Genomic DNA, 10,309 nt, shown 5'->3' with positions numbered 1-10,309 from the left:
CCAGAATATGTTTTATGAATCACAAGGAATCACAGTGTAATCACATATTTAAGCCAGAAACATGTATCATAAATTCAAGATAAATCTCTCTGCTAACTGACTTCATGTCCCCCTCATTTGTACAATACATGCCATGGCCAGGGACTTACCTGATGGAAGCCTCCTGAGCCTTTGACTTCAGCTGAAATAAACACCAAATGCTTAAGCCTTCATAAAAATGTATTGCAAATCCATGGGGTTAGAAAGAATACTTCCCAAATGTGTCAAATTAAGAAGAAAATTAGTGTTGTACCTTTAGTTTTTAATACTCAGCTGGAAACAATGCAAAGGTGTAATCCAGCCCTATCCACTGATGCATAAATCATCTTTAGTGAGACCCCCATGCACTGGGAAGTTCTACCATTGCTGATAAAAACATGCTCCTTCCTCCTCAGACCCCTCCATGACTAATTTCCTCCATACCCATTGTTCTGGCCTCAGATTTGGAGTAGTTCCTATTCAAAGCCACAACAGGAGGAAACCATCTGATAAATCACCTTTTCATAAAACCTACTAACCTCAGCCACAAAGTCACGTGGGCACAGGAAAACCCTCTTGTGTTTCAAGGAATGTAGTGGAGGATGCATATACTAAACTTCTGCCCCTTATCTTGGGGATTTCCAACATACTGGGAAGACACAGGAGCAAGAGTTGTCCTCCAAGAAGCTCCAAGTAAATGACTAAAATTAGTACTTCATGTAACTATATGAGAGATGTATTCCAAGTAAGTTTTCTACATGCAAACACAGTATTTTTTAAATCTATGAAGTTTCAGTTATCAGCCTCAAATATATTTGAAATCATGCATATAATTCAAGCAATGGCTCTAAATAATACATCTTTAAATGAGTGATGTAATAAGAACTCTCTAATTATCCTTTAAATCAAAAGCTCTATTTTATTAATCCATTATGAACCCAAAGCGAAAAAATGCTACTGAAACTAAGCTACATTTTGAATTTTCCCATCTTCAATTAGCACAAAAATAATTCAACTTGCTTTTCCTAATTCATTAAAATTATGCTATTGTTTTTGCACACTATTGCAATACAGGTGTAAAACAACCTAATTTAGGAGGTGATGCTGCCTCCCATTTCTCTACAAGCTGCCTCTTAACAGCCTGAGTCTGTAGGGCAGATGCTCAGGGGCATGCAGCAAAATCAGCAAGCAATCTCCACTGTAAGCAGAGAAAATAGGCTCCAGGAAACTTCACAGAAAATGAAAGCCAATTGGATAATTTTTGTTTTTTAAAATCAGTAAGAGCAGCTTTCCATCCCTCACCCTTTTAGAGCAATTAATAACCCACACATGTAAGAGCAGAGGACTCTATATAATTAAAAAAGCATTACTTTGGCAAGAAGAGAGGGCCTGGAGTATGTAAGTGCCGGGTTTTATTTCTTTCCATGAAGTATGGATGACAGGTAGGAGAAAGCTATGCCAAGTGAACTGTTGGCAAGCAACTAGTCTTTTGGTTAACAGGCAGCTCTGTTTTGTGAAGTCTATGAGTTTATGCTCACTTAGGCAAGCTTTTCTTTAAACATTAGACTTAGATGTATTCAGTCATGAGTTTTGCACCCAATTTCCATTTGCACCTCAAAAGAGGCTGCTTTGTTTCAGCTTGTTTTCTGATTACTGTGAAGTGTCAGGAACACTTTGTAGTATAATGCTTTTAAACATTACATGTGGATCTTTGCCTAATTACTCTGCCACAAAATACTATATACATGAACCTTCAGTTTTCCCAAATGTCATGTAACAGAAACCAAGAAATAAGTAACTGTAAAAACAAAGAGAAATAAGAATTGTTTTCACATAGAAAAAAATAAGCAAACAAGTATGAGTAATGCAGGGCAAGAAACAAGGTCCTCTAGCAGAAGTACGGTGTGGGATAAAATGGCATCCAACAGCATGACCTCTGAAAACAGCATGTTTCGAGTAGCACATGTCAATATTTAATCCCACCACCAGAAAATGAAGCAAACTACAGAAAAAAATGCTTCAAAAATCAAAATGCATACAGGAATTCATTCACCAGAGACTTAAAGAGGGAACGGAGTGTTTATGTGTAAAGGGATAGCATCCAGCTTTCTAACACAGCTACTTCACCCAGTCTGTATTTTTCTCCAACTCTCTTCTTCCTCTCTCTCTCTCAAAAAAAAGTGTTATAAATTGACAAAACCATTCATTTGGCTGTTCCCCCTCACGTCAGTTCTAATAAGGATAAAATAAAACTACTAACACATATTAGAATATACCACTAACACAATAAGATTAGAATATATCCTGTCTGCTACCTTTGGCTTACCTAAAGGTAGTATTACTAAGGAAAGGGGAATGCAGGGAAAAAGTACAAGATTAAGATTGCAAAGGTCTCTTGCTGTGGGGTGTATAGTCTTATAAACTTAAGATTTTAAACTAAATTTCACTGCAGACCATCTGTAGTGGTCTACCTTTTGGCAACTGCAATGCCAGCTCATCCCCCAAAGCTATCTTCAGCAGACCCACAAGGAGAGGTTTGCCTGTTAGGGCAGGATTGTATTAACCATCAAAGAGTTCTGTCCCTTCCTTCAGGGACAGGTAAGAACAAAAGAAACCTGTTGACAAAAATATTCTGCTGGTCCTAAGGTCATAAATACTTAGATGAACAATACTAATCTAAGTATAGTACATGGAAACATTACTGGATGAACTACATGAAAGTAAGTTTACCATCAAGCATCCCACAGTAGCTGGTCAGCTCAGTCCAAAGTTGTCTAAAAAATTCTTCATTTGAGAAGAAAGGTGTGGGGAGAATTCTCCTAGAAACTTTGATTGTAAGAAACCTAAGGGGCTTTCTTACCTAGTCCAACTTCTGCCTCAAAAGAAAACTATCATCAAGAGCAGACTGGGTCAGCATGGCTTTGCCTTGATGAGTCCTGAGAAGCTCAGAGGACAGATACTCGCTCCTTTGGACACCCTGCTGGTGCGCTGCACTACTCTCCTAGTAACAAGATTTTTCCAACATCCAACCTGAATCTCCAAAGAAACAACTGGTTGTCACTCTCCCTTGATATCACCTGGGACTACTAAGTACAGTTTGGTCCTACTATTTTCATAATCATCCTCCAATAGCTGTAATAGCTACTAGACTGTCCTTTTTCATCCGAGCAAATAAGCCCAGCTCCCTCAACCTAGACCCCTACTAAAAGTAACTTTTCACTGGAGCTAGACATGGCAATGGAACTTCATCTAAGCTAGAAGTACTGTCTTGACAAAAGCTGTGACCATGTGCTCAATTAACACTGGATGCACTAGAAAGACTTCTGCTTTTCCCTTTACTACTGGCTGCATATACAAGGGACTACTACTCAGATGTTTTGCATTTGCTTCTTTTGATTCCCCTTTGTACTGCTGACAGAAGTGATATGTTAAAAGCCTTGCATCCTATACAAAAATGTCCACAAAATTTCAGACCTTTCTATTTCAGTACTCTCAGATATTTTGCATATTGAATGCACTTCTATTTTACAAAGGTATCTAAAATCAAGCCACCTAACAATAAAAAATTAAGTTACCAGTGCTTATTTTCTATAGGAGTTCTTTATGGGTCCTTTAAAAACCCCCAAATTTTATCCAGCTGTTTCCAATTATGGCCATCTCTAAAGATTTCTTTTTGAGACAATGTAAGTTCAAGAGTACTGGCAGCTAAAAAAAAAAAAAAGAAAAAAGTGGGGGAAAAAGTCAAATCAAAAAATCTTTATGGATATCCATTCATTCTGCTTCTTTTTTCAGTCTATTATGCAGAAATCAACCAATAACTAAGAACCCGCTGACAAAATCTTGCTGGAGTAAGCAAAGTGGAACTACAGCAGTTTCAATTATTCTTCCTGTTTAGAAAATTCATTATTTCAATCCTAAAAGCCTTCTGCACAGTTCTGCACTAATGACATTTTGCCCCACCCCAGTATGTATCCAGCAGCAGACCCCACCAGGGACTCAGCAGCAGTGGGGACCAGCTCTAGCAGATTAGGAACTGCTCGTACCACATAAGGAAAAACACTTCAGTCATCTTTGAAATTTGTAAAGAAGTATGGTGTAAGCTTTCCAGAAAGCAAGTACAGTGCTGTAGTAATCCTCCTGCCAGCCCCAGGGCCGTCACCACAATTCAGATGACCAAACTCTTCTGCTGCTTTGTGAGGGAGGAGTATTGAGATCCACCCAGCTCTGGCCTCCAGTTCTTGCCACACCATTAGTCAAGTGGCCCCTTTACAGCTCAGGAAGCGGACAGATTTTTCTTCTCCTTCCTCTAACTCACAACAGCAAGGACAGGTTATTTTAAAATAAAAAATGACTGCCTGAAACCACCAACACCATCTTCTGATGGAACGTGTCTTAATCTGAACATTACCCTGCCCTCATCCTTCCTGTCCACACGGCTCCCATAGGAGGCATATCCAGATCTAACCATTCCTAAAATTCAACAGCTTGTGCCTCCAAGACAAATCACATGCCTCTCTTGTGGGACCCAGCAATCCGAATGACATGGCACACTTCATCTGCCATGGTATAAACTGGATTGGGTTTTCCAAGGAATTAGAGGGAAAGAACCAGAGAAATCAGATACTTTCTGGTAGCTGCAAGCAGCAGAAGAAATACACTCCACTATGAACAGGAAGCAAAGAGCACAAAGCATTATGAAATTAAATTAATGAATTGAGTAATGTAAGACCTACCTCCAACTGCCAACAGGCAACACACAATCCTGAGAGTGAAATACATGATATACATTGCATCACCCAAAGCTCTCTCTAGATGAGATATAAATCCCACGTCTTTTTTCCCTGCTCCTCACAATACAGGGTCCAAGACAAGCAGACACCAAGAAGCACTTTGTTCACCTGTTCTGCAAACGTGAAATCTAAGGTGCTTATATTAAAGCATCTTTATTAGATTTCATTAACCTGAAAAGCCAAAGCTAAAATTTATTCACTCAAAGATTACAATAAAGAAACAGCTTTAGGAAGGCTAGCATTAATATCCTGCAATAGCATAATGGCATTGGTAGCAGAATGTCGCAGAATTACGAAGCTTGAGAATTTCAGCAGATACTTTGACACAAGGTTGAACATGATAAAATCCCCAAACCTTATCACCTGCTGTTTTTTAAGAAAAGCCAGTTCCTCATAGTCCTCTTGGCACTTTCACAGATCACACCTGGAACAACCTGCAAAGCTGATCATATTGTTGACACTTGACAGAGAAGTTGAACATTATGGATATCACAACACTACTTCAGTTATGCAAAGAGTATTGCCTCATTCAGAGAAGTGAAAGCATGGCCAGCTTCCCAGGAACCAGAGAAAGCCTAAGCAGAGTAAGGACTGAGAAACTCCAGAATCTTTCAGATATCATCAACAGCAGCAGAGCAAGGGCCTGAGGGCTCAGAGACTCACACATCAGAAATGATCAAAACCACAGTCAACTCCTGACAAACACTGCTCCAGTGACATACCCAACCATCACCTTGATGTCATCTGTCAGTATCTCACCATAGGCACAGGACAGAAACTCTCAAATGAAGAAATGGCCAATAAATGCTGAATAATCAAAGCCTATGCTAAGGGTTTCCATGCTGAAAGACATACTGCACAGCAAGGAAATACTCCCCTTTGTGAAAGCCTTGCGCACGCTTGGAAAGCCCTCTCAGGAAACAAAACTGTGCCTCGCCCATATCCACCAACAGCCAGCTTACACAGCTCAAGCCAGTCATATTTAGACATCTCCTAATCTTAAAACAGTGTCTTTTTTTCTCTGAGACCTCTGAATTCAACCATGCTCCTTCCAGTATGAAATCATTAACAAAATACTTGGAAGTCTTCTTCCTCCTTGAAAATGTAACAGTGCTACCGCTGCTGAGGAAACTCATGGTGGATATACTGTCCTGAACTGGCACTGGCACTGGTTAGTGCCAAATCTCCCATTCCTGAAAAAGATAAGCAGCAATACCAACTACTGGCTCACTTCAGGAAGCCCAGTGATACAGGCCAGGGACATCAAACTAGAGAAAGGACATGGATCTTCCCATAGTTCAAATTATCTCTTTTCAGAGGAGGTATGGGATGATATAAACTCAGCCTCACAGACCTCCTTTTTGATACCATCAGGCACGAAATATTTGTCTCTCACCGGGGTGGATATCTCAAAGGGTCCACAAAAATATAGTTTGGGTCCTTCCTAGATAAACTAGGGGCAATGGAGAAAAGGCAGCAGCAGAAAGGTGCTTCCACATCACCTCTTCCATCCCCCTGTAGAGACCTACGAAGCTCTATTCCCTATACACTAGTTTCTAACATCAGTGTCAAACCACCAGGTGAATTAGCCAGCAACAATCTCAAATTCTGCCAGTGTGAAAACACAACAGACCTATTTAACATTCAGATCAAACAACTGCAGCACCATCCAAGCAAGGAGGAATAGCTGAAGTTAAACCTAAACCTGGAATTCAGTGGAGAACAGAAGAAAGCCCTGTCAAGAGTTTGCAGCCACAAGATTTGTTGCTTTAAGATACACGATTCCAGCTGGTCATAGGTCAGAAGTATTTCTGGACTTTACACTGACATTATACTTTCATACTGAAACACTACTCAATAACAGCATTGCTGTCTCAGCTCTATCTAGGCAAAGAGTCATCTGTGTCCCCATGGGCAGCCCATGAAGCCTTCCAACCTAGGAAATCCGATTACTCCAGAATGTGTTATGTCCTTCCCTAGGAACACAGCGTGATACCATCATCCTCCCATGTTCCAGGCTGCATCCTCACAGAGCTCAAACATCAACCCAGTATCTTACAGTTCCCTGAGGCCCCAGCCCCGGGCAGCAGCAGGGCTACCTCGGGCTCTGCAGAGGAACAGCCCCTGACAGTCATCACTGCCATCAGTCACCCAACGCAAGCTCAACGTGGTGGCATGCAGCTGCAAGGCAAGATAAACTGTTGAGTTCTTCAGCACTTCAAGATTTTTGAGGAGGTCTACTCTTTCTTCATACCTGTAGTTGATTGAGCCATATATTTTTATTCCAAAGCCAGCTGAGTGTTTTGATACTGTGTTTCTCTAAAGCCCTAAGCCAATCGATTGTGTCAAACACAGTTACCACAAATAATCCAACCACAATGATCAAGACAGCAAAATGCACAGGGAAAGAAAGTATCAGCAGTAGAAAAGAAAGAGATTGTTTTTATTTTTGAAGGTTTATTCACGAGAAATGAGTGACTTGAAACTGAAAAGCATTTTTGATTAACACTCTGCCTTGACTTTCATTTCAATGACATTTTAATGAACACTTTCTAAGTAGCTCTACTTGCAAATGAACGTGGGAGAATATTGAAGAGAGGTAATGGGAGGAGAAAAGAATAATCCATCAGTCATTTTATTTCTTAGGTGCCTCTGAGAAAATAAATAAAATTCATCAGGGGAAAAGTGATCCAGCAAAGATTTGACTGTTAAAAGACATCTGGAAAGGAATAATAAGTAGAATGGAAGAGTCTGAATTATGATAGAGGGCTATGAAGAAAGATACAGTGTGATCTGGAAGCCAATTAGGTGACTTTGTAATTCTTAAAAGATGAAGGCAGTGTGTTCACATCTGTCCTGAGTACTTCAGCCACAGACAGCTAACAATAAAGTGTCAGAAAAAAATTTATAGAAGAGCAGTAAATGTGATTGTAGGACTGGCTGGAGCCATGAGGAGTGAGATTTCTACCCTGGTAACTGACAGCATGAAAATACCTTCTTTGATAACAAGTTTAATATGATTCATAGTTCTTTATTTCTATTTTTATTGCTAGATTCAACAAAATTCAGAAACGCTCAAGTAGAGCTATAGTAAGACCTGTGAGGGCCTATTAAAAGGGGAGTGGGGAGTGAAGGCAATATAAACAAGAAAACCGTTCATTCACGTAGCATGGAATGACTTTCAGTGAGAACATGCCAAATCTAAATAAATTAGGCTATATAATTCTACTTGGCAGCATAAGGAGTAAAATAATCATGTAGTGTTGCTGAGATTCCAAGAGCTACCCAGAGGATGTAAAAAATCTAACACCATCAGGCAGCAATGGGAATACCAATTTAATACACTTTTTCCTTCTTCCTGCCATAAATCAGGACAAAAAGTTAACAGAACTTTTTCCAGTGCCTTGTAACCAAGCTTTTAACCCAAGGAAAAGCAAGACTAAGAAGGTTCCCCAAAGAGCAGTCACATGCCATGGATGACAGCATTCATGTACTACTTTTGCTATGGTAGGTATCACCACAGCTTAAGAACCCCTAGGTTAGGAGAAAAAACATTTAGTACAGCACAGTACAATTCTACAGACTGCACCAGCAGAGAAACTGCAGAGCATCTGGAGTATAAGAGATGAAAATTTCACCCACAAAGTGTTAGCGGCAAGTAGACTTTATTTTTAATCTTCTTATGACAACTGTTATTCTATAAAAGCCAAATTTAAGAAAATGATGCTCAGATGAAGATTTCAGCATCACAATCCCAAACGTACTAATTTCAAAGATTGGAGATCTTGCCAGAGTTGCTGTTGACTAAACCCAGGCCATTTCTTCAGAGAGAGTGCCATAAATAATAGAGGAGATAAGTTTCAGAGGAGAAGGTATGTTGAAGTGACCCGTGTTATATCATCCACCCACCCATGTGCACAATGCAGATAGGTACCACTCCTGTGGTGGCAGCAGGGATGCCACAAGAGAACAGCCCATCTCTTCGGCTGCAGGAAAACAGGCACCGTCCCACACTTGCATGGAGAGACAGACAGACCTCCACACTGTACAAATCACCAGGGTGGCCCACTGCTATTCCAAATTTCACGGACATGCAGATAAGCCACAGCATATGCCTGCAACTATGGCAGGTGCCGAAGACTGGCATGCCCCAACTGGGAGCTCCAGTCCATGGCAGAAGTTCTGTTGCTATGATCTCAAATGAGCCCCACTGGAGCTGGCACCTCACCACCACCTTATCACTGGAGAGAGAAACCACAGGGCTGGCTCTACCCAGGGGTTCATGCATCCTCTAAAAGCATGAGGTTTACACTGCACAAAAGGGCCTTGTCCACAGTGGGAAAAACTACATCCCTTCCAGCAGCAGTATCAACTGTACTCGACGAATGCAAATAGTATCCGTGCTAAATACAAGCTACAAATTGACATAATTGATGCTGGAGCAACTATTTTTTTAACTTTAAATATACCCAGAAACTGTATGAAAGACGTTTTCCACTAGTCCTTGAGAATAACTTTAGAGCATTTCCCAGAAGAGTTGAAATATGTATTTGGCCCTAAAGCTTACCGCAGGTACCTTTTTCATTTGTGCGGTGTGGTACGTGCACACACGAAGGGAAAATAGAGGACAGATGGTTAAATCTATGCATATTTACCGAGGTACGAATACCACGTTAAAATCATAAGCACAAGGCCAAGTCACATGTTTAAAATTAATTACACTTCCGCTACTACCTACAAGTCCACACTGCTTTAAAAATCTACAAGTCTGAACAAGATACGTCAGTGTGACACGATCACTTAAGTATATTAATCCCACATGGATATCCTCTGCAGCTGAATTAAAGGCACACAAGTTATTCCTTGCTACTGCTCAAATACATATTCAGCCACATTACTGTTGTCTGTTTCCCTCCCAGAAGAAATGTAAATATGCCCAAAAGAAACAGAAAACAAAACATCTGGAAACAGAAGCCTATAGGCAATGTTCTCACAGTTCAAAAAATACGTGTGCATATTCTGTGCATATGCAACAAATACATATGTACGTACAAGGAATAAATATATAGGGTATCCACACAAAACCAGGAATAAGAAAAAATATTTAATTTCTGACAGTTTTTCCCCCTCTGTCACACTCACCTTCACGGGTGGCAGTCCCGCGTCGTGTCCCCCCCACGACCCTGCCCAGCGCTATTCCCCGCTGCCTGCAGCGAGCCCCCGGCGCAGGGATGAAGCGGGCGGGCATGGAGCGGGGAGGGAGTATTTGGAGGAAGCCGCTGGGGCGGCCACGGCCCCACGGGGCCCTTTCCCTTTCCCTTCCAGAAGTAACACAAAGTTATGACTCCCGCTCGCCGCTCTCCCCGCTCGCACGCCGTGCCAAATGCTGAGTTAACAAAACCATAAATCACCGCTGAACCAGACGCGACGGCCCGGCAGCAGCGCCCGCCGCCTCTCGCCCCGTCCCACGCCGCGGCGGCTTCCCCAGGGAAGCGAAGGGG

The sequence above is a fragment of the Geospiza fortis genome, unplaced genomic scaffold (genome assembly GCF_000277835.1).
Source record: "Geospiza fortis unplaced genomic scaffold, GeoFor_1.0 scaffold84, whole genome shotgun sequence".
NCBI classification, from domain to species: Eukaryota; Metazoa; Chordata; class Aves; order Passeriformes; family Thraupidae; genus Geospiza; species Geospiza fortis.
The sequence above is the reverse complement of the archived record's forward strand: the minus strand, read 5'-3'. Positions refer to the sequence as shown.